General features: G+C 35.5%; 1 protein-coding gene across 6 annotated transcripts in view; it reads right to left on the reverse strand.

Annotated features, from left to right (window-relative positions):
* The window catches only part of Etv1 (ETS variant transcription factor 1), an 89,811-nt gene that overhangs the window by 44,062 nt on the left and 29,213 nt on the right, over window positions 1-16,536 (reverse strand). The window lies entirely within an intron of this gene.

A 16,536-nucleotide genomic window follows, 5' to 3' on the forward strand; every position in this document is an offset into this window, starting at 1 on the left:
GAAGAAATTTTATCTATCTCCATTTGCCAAGGTGTTTCACAAAACCAGAAAGTTATAATTTAGGGGCTGGAATACAGCTCAGTGATTGAGTGCATGCTTTCATTCATGAAGCCTAGGGCTCAATCTTCAATAGTTGAAAAAAAATCATAATTTGTTAACTTCAGATAAAAGAGGATTAAAAATCTCAAAAATCAATTATGAAGACTTGTTTGTATTCTGATTTAAAAAACTTAAAAATAATAACTCTGAAATAAACAGGGCAATTGAATATAGACTGGATATTAGACAATTCAAGATATTGTTGTTAGTTTCGCTGGTTGAGATAATAATGTAATAGTTGTCCAAAAATATTTTAACATTAAAGATTAACAAAGTGTTTTCAGATAAAACAATAAGGTGTCTGCAACCTTTAAAATGCCCCGGAAAAAAATTCATGTATGAAAATAATAAAATTAGGAAAAGGTTGATAAATGTGAAAAGCGGAATGATGGGAACATGGGGGTTCACCATGTTCTCTTTACATTTATTTAAGTCCTAAATATCTACTACAAAAGTTTCCAATATATATATTTTTTAAAAACTGCCAAATATTTATAGTATTCTATAAGAAAATTCTGTCTCCTCTGTATATGGGTAATGTATATGTGCATGCTACTTCTTAGAAAAATACTGTATGATGCAACATTTGTAGTACATTAAACTGTATTTGTTGCTTTTTTGTCAAATATTTTTCAACTATTTATTACTTCTTTGAACATATACAACAAAACGTATATTTTCATGTTTTAGCTCTCTGTATCCTAACTATTCATTTTACATTTCCCTAAGGAAAAAAAAAAAGTAGTAACAAATAAGAAACTCAACTTGCATTCAGAGAAGTAAAAAATCATATTATACCTGAGATCTCAGAACTACTTTTTAAGAATAAAAATCGATAAGAACTCAGGAGCTGATGACTATAGTAGGATTCAAGGTTCACCATCTTAATCAAAATATCAGATACATCAGAGACTGTTACATTTCATATATTTTTAAAGTATGTGGAGCCATGAGGTTCAGAAGGACTAGTGAATGGGATTTAAAAAACACTGACCATAAAAGAAGACTATCAACAAATCAGGCTTCACTAAAATTATGAACTTCTCTTCATCAAAAGTCATCATGAGAACAATGCAAAGTAAGACACAAGCTACAAGGTGTTTGCAATAGAAAGATCTAACAAAGAATTCATGTTTAATATAATTGCTACAAACCAATGATATTTGACAATTTACCTATTAAGATAAACAAAGGACTTGAACAGGCAGTTTATAAAAGAAAATATCCAAATGGCAAAACAGAAAAATGTACAACAAATAAAAGCCCACGAAAACAATGAGAAAAATGAAAATGTATTCAAAATCTTTACTCATCAGTAAATTGCAAATAAGCCACATTAAGCTGTCACTACAAACCCATTCAAATGGCTAAGCTGTAAAAGATTGACATTAGCAAATTTTGTGGATGACATAAAGCAATGGGAAATTTTATACATGCTGCTGAGAATATGAATCGGTATAACCACTTTAGAAAACTTTGGCAATATCTACCCTGGGATCCAAAAAAAAGAGTGCATATGTTCACCAAAAGACACATGTAAGAAAGTTTTGAAGCTTTACTCATGATAGCAAAAGCTGAAAAATATCCATTGGTGAGAGAACGGATAAATCAACCATGCCATAATCATACAATATAATAAATATTATACAGAAATAAAAAGGGACAAACTACCTACCAATGCATCCAAAAAATATGGTCTCCCAGGCATGAAGTTGAGTAGAAGAAAACAAGCACAGGAGTATATAAATTTCAAAAACAGATAAAACGGAGAGAAAAATAATTTCCTTCTGTTGATTACTATGCGAACTTATTTGGAAAACTAGTTAAATTAAGATGAAGTCACTAAGATGGGCTCTAATCCAATGTGACAAAAAAAGTGCAAATGTGGATATAGAGACATGCAGAGAGAGAATATCAAACAAAAATGAAGGCAGAGGTCAAGGTGATGCTTCTGCAAGCCAAGGAATGTCAGACTGCCAGCCAACCAGTGGAGAGGCATGGTACAGATGCCCTCCCAGCACTTAGAACCCTGCTTGACACTTTGTCTCTGACTTCTAGCCTCTAGAACTCTGAGACATTTTTTTTTTCTTTTTAAGCCATCCTGCAGGTGGTACTTTGTTATGGCAGCCCCAGCAGACTAGTACACCACTTGCAGAAATTCTGATTCACCAAGGCTGAATGGAACAGGATTTTGTATGTTATAAAAAATTTCTAGGTGATTCTCCTCATAATTGGACAAATTCTGAATCTGTCATGATGCTTGGCAACATCTGGATGAAGTGTATGCTGTATCCAGCTCATTGGCACAGGTCTAGCACTTGAAAATAGTTTTAAAAATGTCGAACATCTTTTTGTCTTAGATGCCAACACTCAAGGATCCGCATAAGTTCTACAACTCCAGAAGTTGAGGACTCTTCCTCTTCATAGCATATTTGATGTATATGGGCCTCTTAAAATCATCATTGGCCCCCAAAACTGATTTTGCTTTTTCTGATCATAAGCCAATTAAGTAATCCCATGAATCTGAGTTGGTGAGGATATTTTTGTTCGCTTTTTGGTTTGTTTTTTTGTTGTTGTTCTTAGCTGCTGCATGTGAGGGGAAAAGGAAGCCACGCTGAAGATCTTCAACTTTCTACATGAGAATCTTGGGCTACTTTATTTTCCTCACCTTAATTTTCCTGCTTCCTGGAGATGCTAGGTCACAAAAATGACTTCTCTTATTTATCCTGAAATAAGGGTAGTCTAGAGACTCCCACCGAGAGGGCTGGATTGGAAACATGTTGGGTATTTCATCACAGGGCTGAGAGCCTGAGCATCTGCTAACAGGCGGTTTTCCAGCTCATTGGCACAGGCACAAGTGAAAGCAGCACATTCATTTTGTGCAATTTGCTTTACCTTCCCACATGGAGTTGGTGCATGTAAAAGGCTGTTAAGTACTAAATTATTCCTTATCAAATCACCATCATCTGGAGTCATGATCAACACTAATTAAATTACTTGTGCTGAACACGGCTCCAGCCTGCTGCCGAGGCTGCGAGGTACATTTCATTTCACTTACAGTCCCGTCCTCACTGGGTCTGGAACAGAGAGCTACAGGCATCTGTATTGTTTGTAGTTTTAATTAAAGTGAATCTCTCCTTCTTCAAGTCTATCAAATCAAGTGAGTTAACTCCTTCATTTCATTTACAAAGAGATGATAGTTCAAAATGATATTATATCTTTATCCCTGACTTCAGACAGTTCATAATTTATCTTTGAAATCTACAGTGTTTCTCAGGCATTCCTAAGACACATTTCTCATGCAAACTTTTATGATCCACAACTCCTCCAGACAATCCGATCTTTGGGAAGAGAGGGAGAGAGAAAACTCAAGAGATGTTTCTTGCATTTTTGTCTTTGATGGAAGCTTGACCTTTAAAACCACATCTTAAGGCTGAATAATGATGACTGAGTTCTTTTAATGGTTAAATTTAAGAGATCAAAAATACCAGGACTTAAAAATATGCACTTCCAAAATAAACGTAACCACTTCTTAATTCAAAAGTTTACTCAGGGTCATGGTATTCATCGTTAAATGTTTATTAAATTAGTAATTGCTTTCATTTTTGAACTATGAACTATGAGACATCATCTTGCTTCCACTTTGTTCCACCTAGATTTTAGAAAGGAGGCACAATCATGTCATGATTCCACTGAAGCACAGAGATGCCCTTAGCTTTCCACAACCAGCAATGCTAGAGTATAAACACATTCTTGGTTGAATGTAGATATAATATAAAATCACATTTGAATACTTGAAATATAGATGGAGAAAACACATTTAAAATTTGCTCAAGGAGAATAATCTCCTAAACATTTGTGACACTGAGGCATTATTTATATTCTTAAATTGAAAGCACATCGTGTTTATTTTACAACTTCTCAGCAAATGTTTGTTCAGAAAATGAATAGTGAAAATAAATGAATGAAGTCTCTATTTATACCTCTATGGTCAAGGTGATGATAACTTGTTACATTAAGAAAGATAGGGCTGGGGATATAGATCAGTGGAAGAGTGCTTGCCTTGCATGCACAAGGCCCTGTGTTCGATCCCCAGCACCATGGGGAAAAAAAAGAAGAAGAAGAAGAAGAAGAAGAAGAAGAAAAATAAGAAGAAGAAAGGTAATATGTTTAACTTCAGGTATTAATAATAAATTGCAGTTGAGTTTAGATTCCTATTAGAATAATGCTATAATACTTTAAAAAACCAAATTTATATATTTTACAATTTTCAAAGAACTGTCTCATACTTTATTCTTGTCATCCAAGACAAGAACACTTATTATAATTCCCATTGTGCAGATTATTTAAAGAGACATTGCTATAGTTTGGATTGCAAATGTTCCCCAAATGTCCAGGTGTTGAAGGCATAGTTGCCAGCCTATGGCGACAATGAGAGGTGGTGAAACCTTTAGGAAGTGGGGCCTCGTCGAAGACAAGTCGGGGTGTGCCCTTGAAGGGGACAGTGATTCTGGATCCCTCCTCTTTCCCTCTTTTGCTTCTTGGCCACCGTGCTGGTGGCATTAACCACCATGTCAAACTGTGCACAATAGGCCCAAAATGACAGGTCAAGCAACCGTGGACTAAAAACTCTGAAAACATTAGCCAAAATAAACTTCCCTCCTTTTAAGGTGATTTTGTCATGTATTTTGTCATAGGCACAGAAAGCTGATTAATACAAGCCTAATGAAGTTAAGCATCATGTCTAATTAAAGACCTAAAACTAAATTATAACAGGGAAAGTATTAGAGCCCTGGGATTTTGGCTGCAAATATTAAACCTTTCAACATATAATTCAAATTTATTTATATACATATTTAGAATTCCTTTCATGCATGAGCACCACTGTAACATTATTTTAGATGTTTCTTTATTCATTCACTCCTTCAATAATTAATTCACTAATTAATTCATCTACTATGTCCCAGATATGGAATGAAGACAAAGAGTAAAACACAGTCCTTACCCACAAGAGTTCCATGGTGTCTATTTCAAACTTGACTTAAGCATTTAAAAAATTCCTTAGTAAATATACTACCCAGTACCATATTCTCTAAGTTTGATTAATGCATGTGTGTGATACAGACATCTGTATCCATGACCTTACAAACATATTCTTGGCACTCCTCTCTAAGCAGAAACTCTTCTCAGAGCATTCATGCTTGCTTTCAGGCATTCTGCCTTATTCAATTTATTACTGTGACCAAAGACATTTAAAAATTCACACTACTTGTATTCCACTGAAGAAAAAATATTGCTATCCAACATCTAAATCTTCCCCTACACCCTGATAACCAAAATGTCACAAGGGAAGGAAAGGTCTCCTTCTATATATGGACAGCTAATGAAAATATGGTGGCAAGATGTCTTGGTTGACCTTTCCCTCTGCTTTCCTCCTTAACTCTTATCCTAAGAGGAAATTAGAGTACCAATTTCTGTGCATATAAAACAATTACACTGGGAAAAGAAACACATGATGTTTTTAATTCTTCTCTAAACAGAACCCTGTCTTTGAATCCCTTCTCGGAGGAAACCTCACTAGTAATACAGAGTCTTGAGGCTAGACTTGGGAGGCTTCATATCTCGCTGCTGAGATTTCTGGTCTGTTAAAATATATATATACTATTTTAGCACAGTCTGCTCTATGGTGTTCTGGAATAGGGGATGGCCAATTATGACCCATGGGCTACCTTCAGCCTCCCAGCTGTTTTTGAAATGAACTTTTAGAAGGACACTCTCCCAACCATTCCTCGGGGTGTATGTAGTCCAGGGCTCCTGGTAAGGTACAGTGGCTGAAAAGAGTAGTCCTGAAAGCAACCATAGAGCCCACAAAGCCTAAAAGATTTATCACCTCTACAGAGAACCATTTTCTGATGCTTGTTCCAGAATATGGTATATAATGAAAAAGGAATGGAGGGAAAAAAAAAAAAAAACACATAAAAGAGACTGAGTGGAACCACAGAACCTGCTAGTGATAGGATACAACTAAACCAGTCAACAAAGGACACTTAATTTTAATCTAACACTTTGTTTACTCTAACTCTCAAAACCCAAAGTGTGCAATGGGCATAGTCAATTTATAGGGACATACACAAACTAGCTAATGGAAAATGACACAAAATTGAGACTCTAAAACACTATAAATTTATGAGCCTCGAGAAATTTCAAAGCATTTATTTACTTAGACCAGGGTGACTTATAACATGGAGAATTTTTTATACCTGTCTGGAAAATATAACTGAAAAAGTCAAAACAAATCATGCTGTGGACACTAAAATGCTTGGAGATTTAAAAAAAAAAAAAAATCACTTGGTTTATAACAGTGATGGAAAAAAAAAAAAAAACTCTGTAAAAGTGAAAAAAAGTAAATGGTGTACATAAATTAGATTATTTAAGACCAGATACAAATATGGCATGAAAAATGCATGCAGCCTTCTATACAAATATATGTAGTTAGGAATACACTCAGTAGATGAAAAGCATTCACTTTAAGTTAATATCACTTCCATTTCAGGTGATAAATGGATGGCAATGACCTCAATTAGTGCTCAGTTAAATTCCAGAAGCAAAGGGGAAGGCTTGTGTACAAATAAAGACAATGGTGTCACATGCTCTATAAATTCGTCTTCTAAGACACAGAGAAAAGCAGAGGCCACTTGAGCTGCATCTGAGCCTCTCAAAGATTCGTTCCCAGTACATTCACCTCTTCCAAGCCCGCCCTTCTCCACTATGTACACACACCACTCACACCGGCACACCAACATCCATTACTAAAGAGCCTAATCTCAGCTATCAGCAGAGTGCCTTTATGGGGCCATTAAACCATTTCTCTTGTTTACAGTGCCTGAAGAAAGATGTGAATTATGTCTGTGACAAAACAAGCAATAACATTTCTAAACCGCTATCAAAATGCAAACTGAAACACATTTAAGGACAGGGACCCTGATTCGAGTTTTCATGATTTTCCATTATTTGCAGCATCTGGAAATATATTCACCTATAATATTTCTGAGACAGAAATTTAGACCCTAGCACAGCAAGTTGATTTTTATTTTTTCTTAAATAAGATTCTTGAAGTAGAACAGCTAAAGAAAGACAACACAAAAGTTTTTAAAGAGATTGCACACTTAGTTCACCCCCTCATGTTGTTTTGACTACATATAAAATACAGATAGAAAATAGACGAGGAGATATGGATAAAGTCCTGAAGGTGACCCTGGTCTTCACGCTCCCATCTGACATGAGATGTCTAAGGACTTGGAAACTGAAGGTAAAACAGAATGAGAAGCCAGGATTCCTTGTAGTCTGCAGAATGCAGCCCGCTGATGATGGCACAGCCTCATGAAGCGGCTATTTCTCAAAAGCAGACTTTGAATTCCACTCTCCATTGCAGAGTACCATTATAACATCTTAACAGAATAAAGTGGATGTGTTCTGAGTTTCTGTCTGTCCTTCATCTCTTCAAAGAATAGTGGAGGCACCAAGATGTGGTCAACTCTCACTTATCTAAAACTTTTCCACCATCGAGATCCTAATGATTTAAATCAGAGGTTGTAACTTTTTTTTTTTTTTGATTCACAGAGTGGTTCCAAATAACTTCAACTAGTTGTGATCATTTAAAATGCTGCTTCAAAATATTTTTCTGGTTTTAAAATCAAACTAATAGCTTCTCCAGAAAACACACACATACACACACACCACACACACACACACACACACAAAATATTCAGCAACACTAATCCACTTTCCAGTTTGAAAGAGGTCAGCAATTGAATGAGCCCATTATCAGCTGCCCCTTTGACCAGGACCTGGGTTTTCCTACTTGCCATGTTCTCCACTGTCCCCAAGGCTCTACTCCCAGTATCATTTGCACTAAACTCACTGCACTCATTTGTCTTCTTAGCTTCTGAGTATCTTACCCCTTACCTAACACAGAGCTAAGAAGTCATTAACATGCACCTGTGCACACAGTGTCTCTTCTTTTCCTCACACACACCTCGCCTCTAATCATAAATATTATGAAACTCATGTTACAATTATGGCTTACATCCTCAGACAATAACAAAGCTGGCACACACTAATATCTGCCTGGTTTTATGTCTTACCCCTTCATCCAGTAGCTGAGCTCTGGGCAAGCCACTGAGCCTCTCTGTGCTTGTTTCCTTATCACTTAAATGTGATGACATAGCACCTGCTTCATGGAGCACTACATGTAAGGTATGTAGTGAGTACTTCATAATGCGAGATGTTAGAGTTATTATTATTCAAACCCAGAACCAGCAGGTGTTACAGCTGAGTAAGAACACATAGGTTGCCCAGAAGCAGATGGCAGAGTGGCTAAGACAAGGAGACTGACTCTTGCCTTTACCACTCGCTAGCTAAAAGGCCTCTGGGAAACCTGGTAACTTCTATGCAACAGTTTCCTCCTCTGTGATATGAGGATGCAGACCTTCCTCGAGGGCTTTGTGGGAGAATTAAATAAGGTAACACACATGAGAAAGAAGAACAGTACCTCACAAGAAGTGGTCAGTCTTCAGAAAATGTTTGTATTTACTATTGTTGATCCAAATACTTCCTCAAACAGAAGCTAAACTGAGACTCAAGAAAGTAAAGTGACTATGACAGAAATAAGCCTTCTAGACCTCAGTCTTACCTCACCTGTACTTTTTTATCTTGTTCCCAATTTCTCTTCAAGTCTGTCCATTACACATTATTAGCAAAAAAATAAAAAAATTAAATTAAATTAAACATGAGAAGAAATATGTTAGAGGAGAATATTCTGACAAAATAAAAAAAGTAAACAGTATGGCCTGATATAATAAAATAAGCACTCTATTGGGAGTCATATAATCTCTACCTAATTCCTACCCCAAATATAACTAGCTGTGTGACCATAAGAAAATTGTGAAAGAGCTTCTGTTTCTAATCTCCAAAATGAAGGCATTTAGACTCAGTAAACTTTCCTTGTAATTCTAAAACGTCATGCCTGGGAGAAAGGGGGAGGAGGTATTGGGGAAGGAAATTGACCAAATTATGTTGTCATATTGTGTGCATGGATGAATATGTAACAATAAATCCCACTAGTATATATAATTATAGTATATGAATAAAAATTATTTTAAATAAAATAAAAGCAGGTATAAGTCCCTGCTTATTGATGTAAAAGAAAAAGGGAAAAGGACAAAGACCTGATACAAGAATTTCAAGGGTATAAAATCCTGAAGCCGTTTAGTAAAATGGGCACAAAGCTGAAAGTATCACTGCATCCTATGAAGCAACCGACTTGATAATGACCCTCAATCACCATGAAAGAATAAATTCAGGTTAAATGTCCTATTTAAGAAGGGAAGGTGCATAATGCACATTAGAAAGACGTGCGGCAATGTGGTTGACATTTTAAAACACTGGATGCTCTAAAAGGTGTTTCGAGTCTCCTTTAAACTCGATTACATGGACCACCTACTTTCCAGTTGATGTGGGAAAGTAAGATGTTATTATATTAATAAAACAAAAGGCAGAATCAAAAGACAGAAAGTTACATTCCTAATTTTAAAAGCATCATTAATTGAAAAACAAAGAGATCAAATGTGTTGATTCTATCCCTCTAAATTTTAAAGTCTAAACTTAATATAATGGCACTTCAGCAGTAGTGGTACTAAATGATCCTCATCTTCTCAGTCTAATTGCCAGGAAAAAGTGCCCTGGGAGGAAACTGGTTCTTCCATCTGGAAAAGGGTAAGAACAGGCAAAGGAAGGCCTAATGTACGAACAATCCAAATCCGATAGATTTTGCATTTTGCATTGGCTTCAGATCAGATCTTCCTACCCCTACTGGTCCAGTAGATGGAAAGCAGCACGACACATTTTTTTTGGAAACAAATTCTGTACAGTGAGCCCAAACATACAGTACTTCATATCCAACTGGCAGGAACAAAACTGAACAAGCTGCAGCTATTTGAGAAACAGATCTAATAAACTGAAATGAAGTCCCTGAATCAAGATACCCATCCAAATCTGCACCTTTCAAACATTGCTCTGCTTAATAAATTTCCTAATTATGACCTTTATGAACATGGAAAAGACCTCTTCTACTGAAATTGTCTTTGTCTTGATATATATACTTTTTAAGGCTTGCATAGTTTCAAAAATAAGGATTACTTCTCTACCTGGTAACTTCTTCCAAATAATGGATAACGGGTATTTGGAAAAGAGTATGTAGTATCTGCTGGGGTGGGGCTGGAAGAGCATTCCTAGCTTGGTTGGGGCTGGAAGATCCCAATACTTCCCGGTGTTTCTGAGTCCGGCACAAAGAGGTTCTGAGGAATGCTATGACAGATGGGCCTGTGGAATATCCAGACACCAACAGGGCTCTGTCCTGGCTTCTGACTGGCCAGAAGATGGATTCTTACCACAGAAGAACATGTGAAAGGTGGGCTTCCTTCTATCCTGCATCCCCTGCCTCATCTACCATTCCAGAACAAATCCCCGAGTGCTGCCTTCTGTAGATGACCTGTACAGTTCTCTAACCAACAGTTCAGAAAAAAAAATGTGGTAAATATGTTCTACAGAATTCAATGCTCCAAAAAAAGTAAGCAGAACATAGACACATCACAATTGATGAATATAATTGCATCTAAAGAGATCTTACCTAAAAGTAAGAATAATGTGATCTTCAGTGTTCCTTTTTAATTAAATCGCAAACACAGAAGCTCCAAACAAAATTTTTACATTAATTACTTTAACTATGGGCCATACTAATATGCAAAACAGAATTAAGATAATATTGCATTGCCACAGACCGCTGCCAAATACTAATATGCCTGTCAACACTTGAAGTAATAAGTACTAAAAAGCAGTTTCTAAGATTTGTAAATTTTAGTCATTTAAGAACAAGTAGTCAAATAAACATTTTTTATAAAATAAAATATAACCATTTCCTCCAGCAGTATTTTAAAGTCAATGAAATAAGTAATTAGTGATGCAAGTACTTGCTTAAATAAATTCATTACTGTAGTCTTAAAAACTAGAGCAGTATAATTCTAATTTTATAATTAATCTACATGCATTAATATGATCTGGACAAGTCTTCCTATAAACCCGGAAGTAAGGCATAAGGTTTATGGCCTTTATTGAGAGAAGACCTCCTGAAATTCCAAATCCGTATACCACACTCACAAGTGTAGCAAAATTATGCTATTGTTTTAGTTCTTCAAATGTTTATATATTACTTCTTTTAATATTTATCCCCTAGAAACAATCTTTTGATGTAAATTTGGTGACCCTTTGCTACTGGAAAAAATTCCATTTTCTTTGGAGTTATCAAGTCCTCACTTTTGATTCACAATTTCACATGCTTTTCTTTGAGTCTGGATGTGAAAGGAGCCTGTAATTTGCATCGTCTTAAATTGACCATTTTAGCACCAAAATGATATGCTGGTAAGTATGAAGCAACACTCAAATGGTTGAAGTACACCTGCAGCATTTGATGTCACCCTCCTGAAGACAAGAATGAGATCAATCCAGACATTAGCCACTTGGCTCCTTGTTCAAAAGGACCCCATCGGTAGACAATCAAAGCTGAAAATATATTCTCAATACCAGAGCTAGGAAAGTTTGCCTGAAAAAGAAAGCCAGCTGGCTAGAGCCAAAAAAAAGTACCTTTCTGTAAATGCCAATAAAACTTTACAGGCTGCCAAAATAACAAAGAGTGATTACAAAGGAAACTTTGCAATTTTCCTGACAATAAACACCTTCTTAAAAAGAAATGATTTGTCACCTGGCCTCAATTGTTATAGCTGTTAATGCTAGCTGGGGCAATTCCTGCAAACACATTTTATTTAAACCAACTACTCATTTGGTACTATTTTTTATAATTTATATCCCAAAATAAATTTGGGAAATATCCTTTAAAACTGCCTTGTAATATTTAATTCAGTGTATATTAGAACAATTTCCATGAGGAATCACCACTCTTCACAGAACGATGTTTACCTTAAAGTATTTCATCCATACTCTTCATTTAACTCTACTAGATTAATAATTGCCCAAAAGGAAAGGGAGATGTATGAAACATAAAAGCAAAGAGTGAAGGGGAAGGTACTTTTTCCCTGTCTATCAAGCCCTTTGTCCATTTTCTTTTTGTGGGGGTTGGGGGGGCGGGGGGCACCAGGGATTGAACTCAGGGATGCTTAACTACTGAGCCACATCCTCAACCCTTTTTATTTTTTATTTTGAGACAAGGTCTCACTGAGTTGCTTAGGACCTTGCTAAGTTGCTCAGGCTGGCTTTGAACTTGCAATTCTCCTGCCTCAGTCTCTGGGATTACAGATGTGCACCACTACACCCAGCCTTTTTGTCATTTCTTAATGATAAATATTAACACCTACAGCATGAGTGGTGCCAGAATAATAAACCTTAAGTCTCTATTGACAAGCCCAGCCTCCACCCACAAAACAGGAAGCAAACAAGCCCAATGTTAACAAAGATTCCCAGCAAGACATAAACTTGACCGTGACATAAACAAGAGAAAACACACATGGACTTATATCGGTAGAGTGCTTGCCTCATATGCACAAGGCCCTGGGTTCAATTCTCAACACCACAAAAAAGAAAAAAAAAATCCTAATTTTTCTTTTAAGTATTGGAGGAACAAAATGTAAATAGTCAGTGATGACACAGATCACATTTCAATGGCTACCGGATATAACCCCAAGAAAACTAACATTGGGATGAAGAATTTTAGATTTATATTAACATTTTTGGATCTAATATTTGTGGTTTCTTTTACATACTCATTTTTTTTTTCTACAAGAACACACTGTTACCCAGTTGGGAGTTCATGAATCACAAATGAACAAGGTCTTATTACAGTATTTCACAAGGAGTTTAAGGTATTATTCTTATCTGCCTTTACAATCTTTAGAAAGAGCAATTATTGAAAAGCAATCATGGAGATAGAATTTGTTATATCTGACTTCAATATCCTGCAGGCAATTTATGACATATCTAGACAAATTTATAATATTATTTGATTTAGTTGATAGGATCTAGTGATTTGCAATGATTAGAATAGCTGAAAATATATAATGGAGTAATATATGGCTATTCATTAATGCATATACTTGGAACCTAAGAAATGTTCTTAATTTTAATACTATTAATAGTAATCCAGAAGGGCTTTTTAAATGTACAGAAAATTATTACTTAAATTTTATTACACTTTATACAGTTATTGATGTAACTTCCCATTTGGTAGGTTCAAAGCATTCCTACTGCTTTTTGTTTTTTTTTTTTAATCAACTCTAGAACCTCACTATTACCTATACGCCACACCTTTAGGTTGTGCCACAGGACAACTCCATAAGAGATCCTCTGATCCTTCAGGAACCAAGTCCTATCTAATGGGAACCAACACATCTCACCTGCTACTAAGTTTGGCTCCACAGAAACAGTGTCATGGCAACATTCCAATGTATATTTTTTACTTTGACTTGCTAACTGCAAATAAGAAGAGATTAGATTACCACATTAAACATAAAATGTAATACAGAACTAGGTAGCAGTGATGTACAGGTGTTATTGGAAATGGAAACTCGCAGCATAGAGGCAATAATATTTTAACATTACAAATCTTTTTACTTCTATCTTGGGCAGAGTGTTTAGTGTTAACATCAAAGTACAAATCAAATCATACTAATCCCTGCATAATGCAAGTTTTTATGTTATTCGTAATATACAGAAGACTAGCTAAAAAATAACTTCTGCATTTGATTTTATTCTTACACAAATTTCACTTATTAGCTACTAATCCTTGAGAAATTTTAAGATGTGATTATAAAGGAAATCCAGTTATAAGTAAATCTCTCTTCTTAAATAAGGTGGCACATCTAAACACTGAAGAAGTCTAATATACAACTGCATTCTTTTAAATTGCCAAAATATCATTTACTTCTATGTCAATCTAAAGCATCTATTTAAATTTAACCTTTTGAGACTCTCAGATATTAGTTCATTTGAATAAATAGATTTTATAATGCCTGTTATAGATCACAGATTAATTAGAGGAACAGTCATTTTTCTGAAATTTACTGATCAAAGAGGATGATAGACAATGACAACAAACAGCCCTGTTGTTTACCAACACAGTGCAATGTAGGAGAGTTGTATGTTGAATGGATTTTTTTTAATATTCCTCTTTTATTTTCTGAATTATAATCTAATTCTTTAGAGCAGAGTCCTGCCAATGTATCTCCTGTAACTCAGGTGTAAGGTGGCTATTAGGTGCATCAAATACTGTAACCGCCTGATAGATTCAGCAGCTTATATTAGCACTTAAACAGACAATGAAGATTTATACAGTGCTCTTTGTAATTGATAGTTCCAAGAAACTAGAAAAATATGAAGATGAAAGAGCGCTCTGCTCTCCTTCCAAGTGTACAAATAGAAAAGATGAGCTTTGGAAAAACACATGGGTACCACCTGCAAAACAATCGTATGATCACAAACATAATAGGCCTGGTTTGCATTCTCCTCCTCACCCCTTTGAAGTAAATAGGCGCTTTGTAAATTGAGGGTGTGCATAGGGATAAAAGTTAAAAGTCAGATAAAGCTGGATTCTCCTCTTCCCTTAGGATAGTGCATAAATTCTTAGCCAGTGCCTATTTCACTGAATTATCACATTAGATTCTACTGATATAATTATAAAATTTAGTTCATTCTTTAATATCTGTTTTATATGTGGTTAAATGCAAGTGCACCTATATGCTAAAATACTTTTTTTTTTGGTACCAGGGATTGAACCCAGAGCACTTAACCACTGAACCATATCCCCAGCACTTTTTTATGTTTTATTTAGAGACAGAGTCTAACTGAGTTGCTTTGAGCCCCACAAAGTTGCTGAGATTGACTTTGAATTCGTGATCCTCTGCCTCAGCCTCTGGAGCTGCTGGAATTATAGGCATGAGCCATGGCACCCAAGCTGCTAAAATACTTTAAAAAAAAAGAAAATATGAGACCACTTGGGCTTTTTTATCTTTTTTCTCTATTTTCTCTGCCCCAATAATGTGACATCTAAATTCATCCTGAAAAATTTCCAGGTTGGCCCATTTTTTATTTCAATTAACCCCAAATATGTCTTAGAAGAGGACATAACACACAACAAGCACTATGTAATTACTAACTATCATTACCCAGTCGGTGGGGAGGCTATAGGTCTATATCATTGCTAATATTTCATGAGACTGAGTTTCTAATTCCAGGTCATGTTTCGTTGTTTCCTTGAGGCCTTTCAAAACTATTTCAATTTGTATTGATCTCTCCAAAAAATAAACTATAGAATTTAGTGTCTATAAAACTAATCTGTAGTCAGATAGTACTGCCTATATGTTGATATAATAGCAATCGTGTTAATAATTATGAATGTTTTGACTTTCTTTATTACACATACATGGTATCCTTCCTGTTCCAATCCCCTTTGGAAAATGAAGAATGAAATACTGAGAGATTCAGGGACTCAACAAGGTCCCTCAACTGGAAAGTAGCCAAGCTCCAGCTGCTACATTAACTCCCCATCCACTGTATCTTAACTGCTCCTAACCTGTGTCTCCCTTCTTCCTCCAAACTTGTCATTATGCTTTCTGAAGGCAGAAATCATGTTGTTGTTGTTCTTGTTACATATTTTAATGTTGGAGAATTATATTCCATATAAATAAATACTTAAATATTTACTTTTCTTTATCTTGGCATTATAACTATGGAAGTCAACCATATAAATTCTACAATGGAATGACTCTCTAATTAAAACTGTATTTTGAATATATAGTTTGCTCTCTAGAACAAATGGTTCTCTAGAACCATTTTGTTGTTGTTTAATTGGGAAACACAGATATAATATTTGGTAGTTCTGTACATAGACAACTGACACACAATTTGAAAAAGGAGCAGGGTCTGCTACAAATCTGCAGTGTATATGCTGCTGCGTCTGCTGTGCTTCCTGTCTTGAGTGGGTAGGGAAGCACAGTGGAATGGAAGCAGATCTGTAATGAGCAATAATATCTATCTAGGGAAGCTATCCTACCAGTGTGTGGTAGCAAGAATAACATCACAAACCAAACTCTTTTATTGCTAGGTCGATTAAATACAATTGTCTCAAATTCTTTCAACCATACTATCCATATTACTATTCTGAATATTCATTACTCTTAATGTGGCTTATAAAATCCTCTGGGGTCAAAAAGATACCTAAATTAAATACATATTGGTATTTTCTTACTTCTACAGAACTATTGAGTTATACAATACCAACCTATGTGTTAAAATTTTGACAAAAATTATGTCCTTTACTCATTACATCAACCCATTTACTTTTACCTTTTGCTCACAAAGCCCAAAAAAGTAATG

The sequence above is a fragment of the Marmota marmota genome, unplaced genomic scaffold (genome assembly GCF_001458135.2).
Source record: "Marmota marmota marmota unplaced genomic scaffold, marMar, whole genome shotgun sequence".
NCBI lineage: Eukaryota > Metazoa > Chordata > Mammalia > Rodentia > Sciuridae > Marmota > Marmota marmota.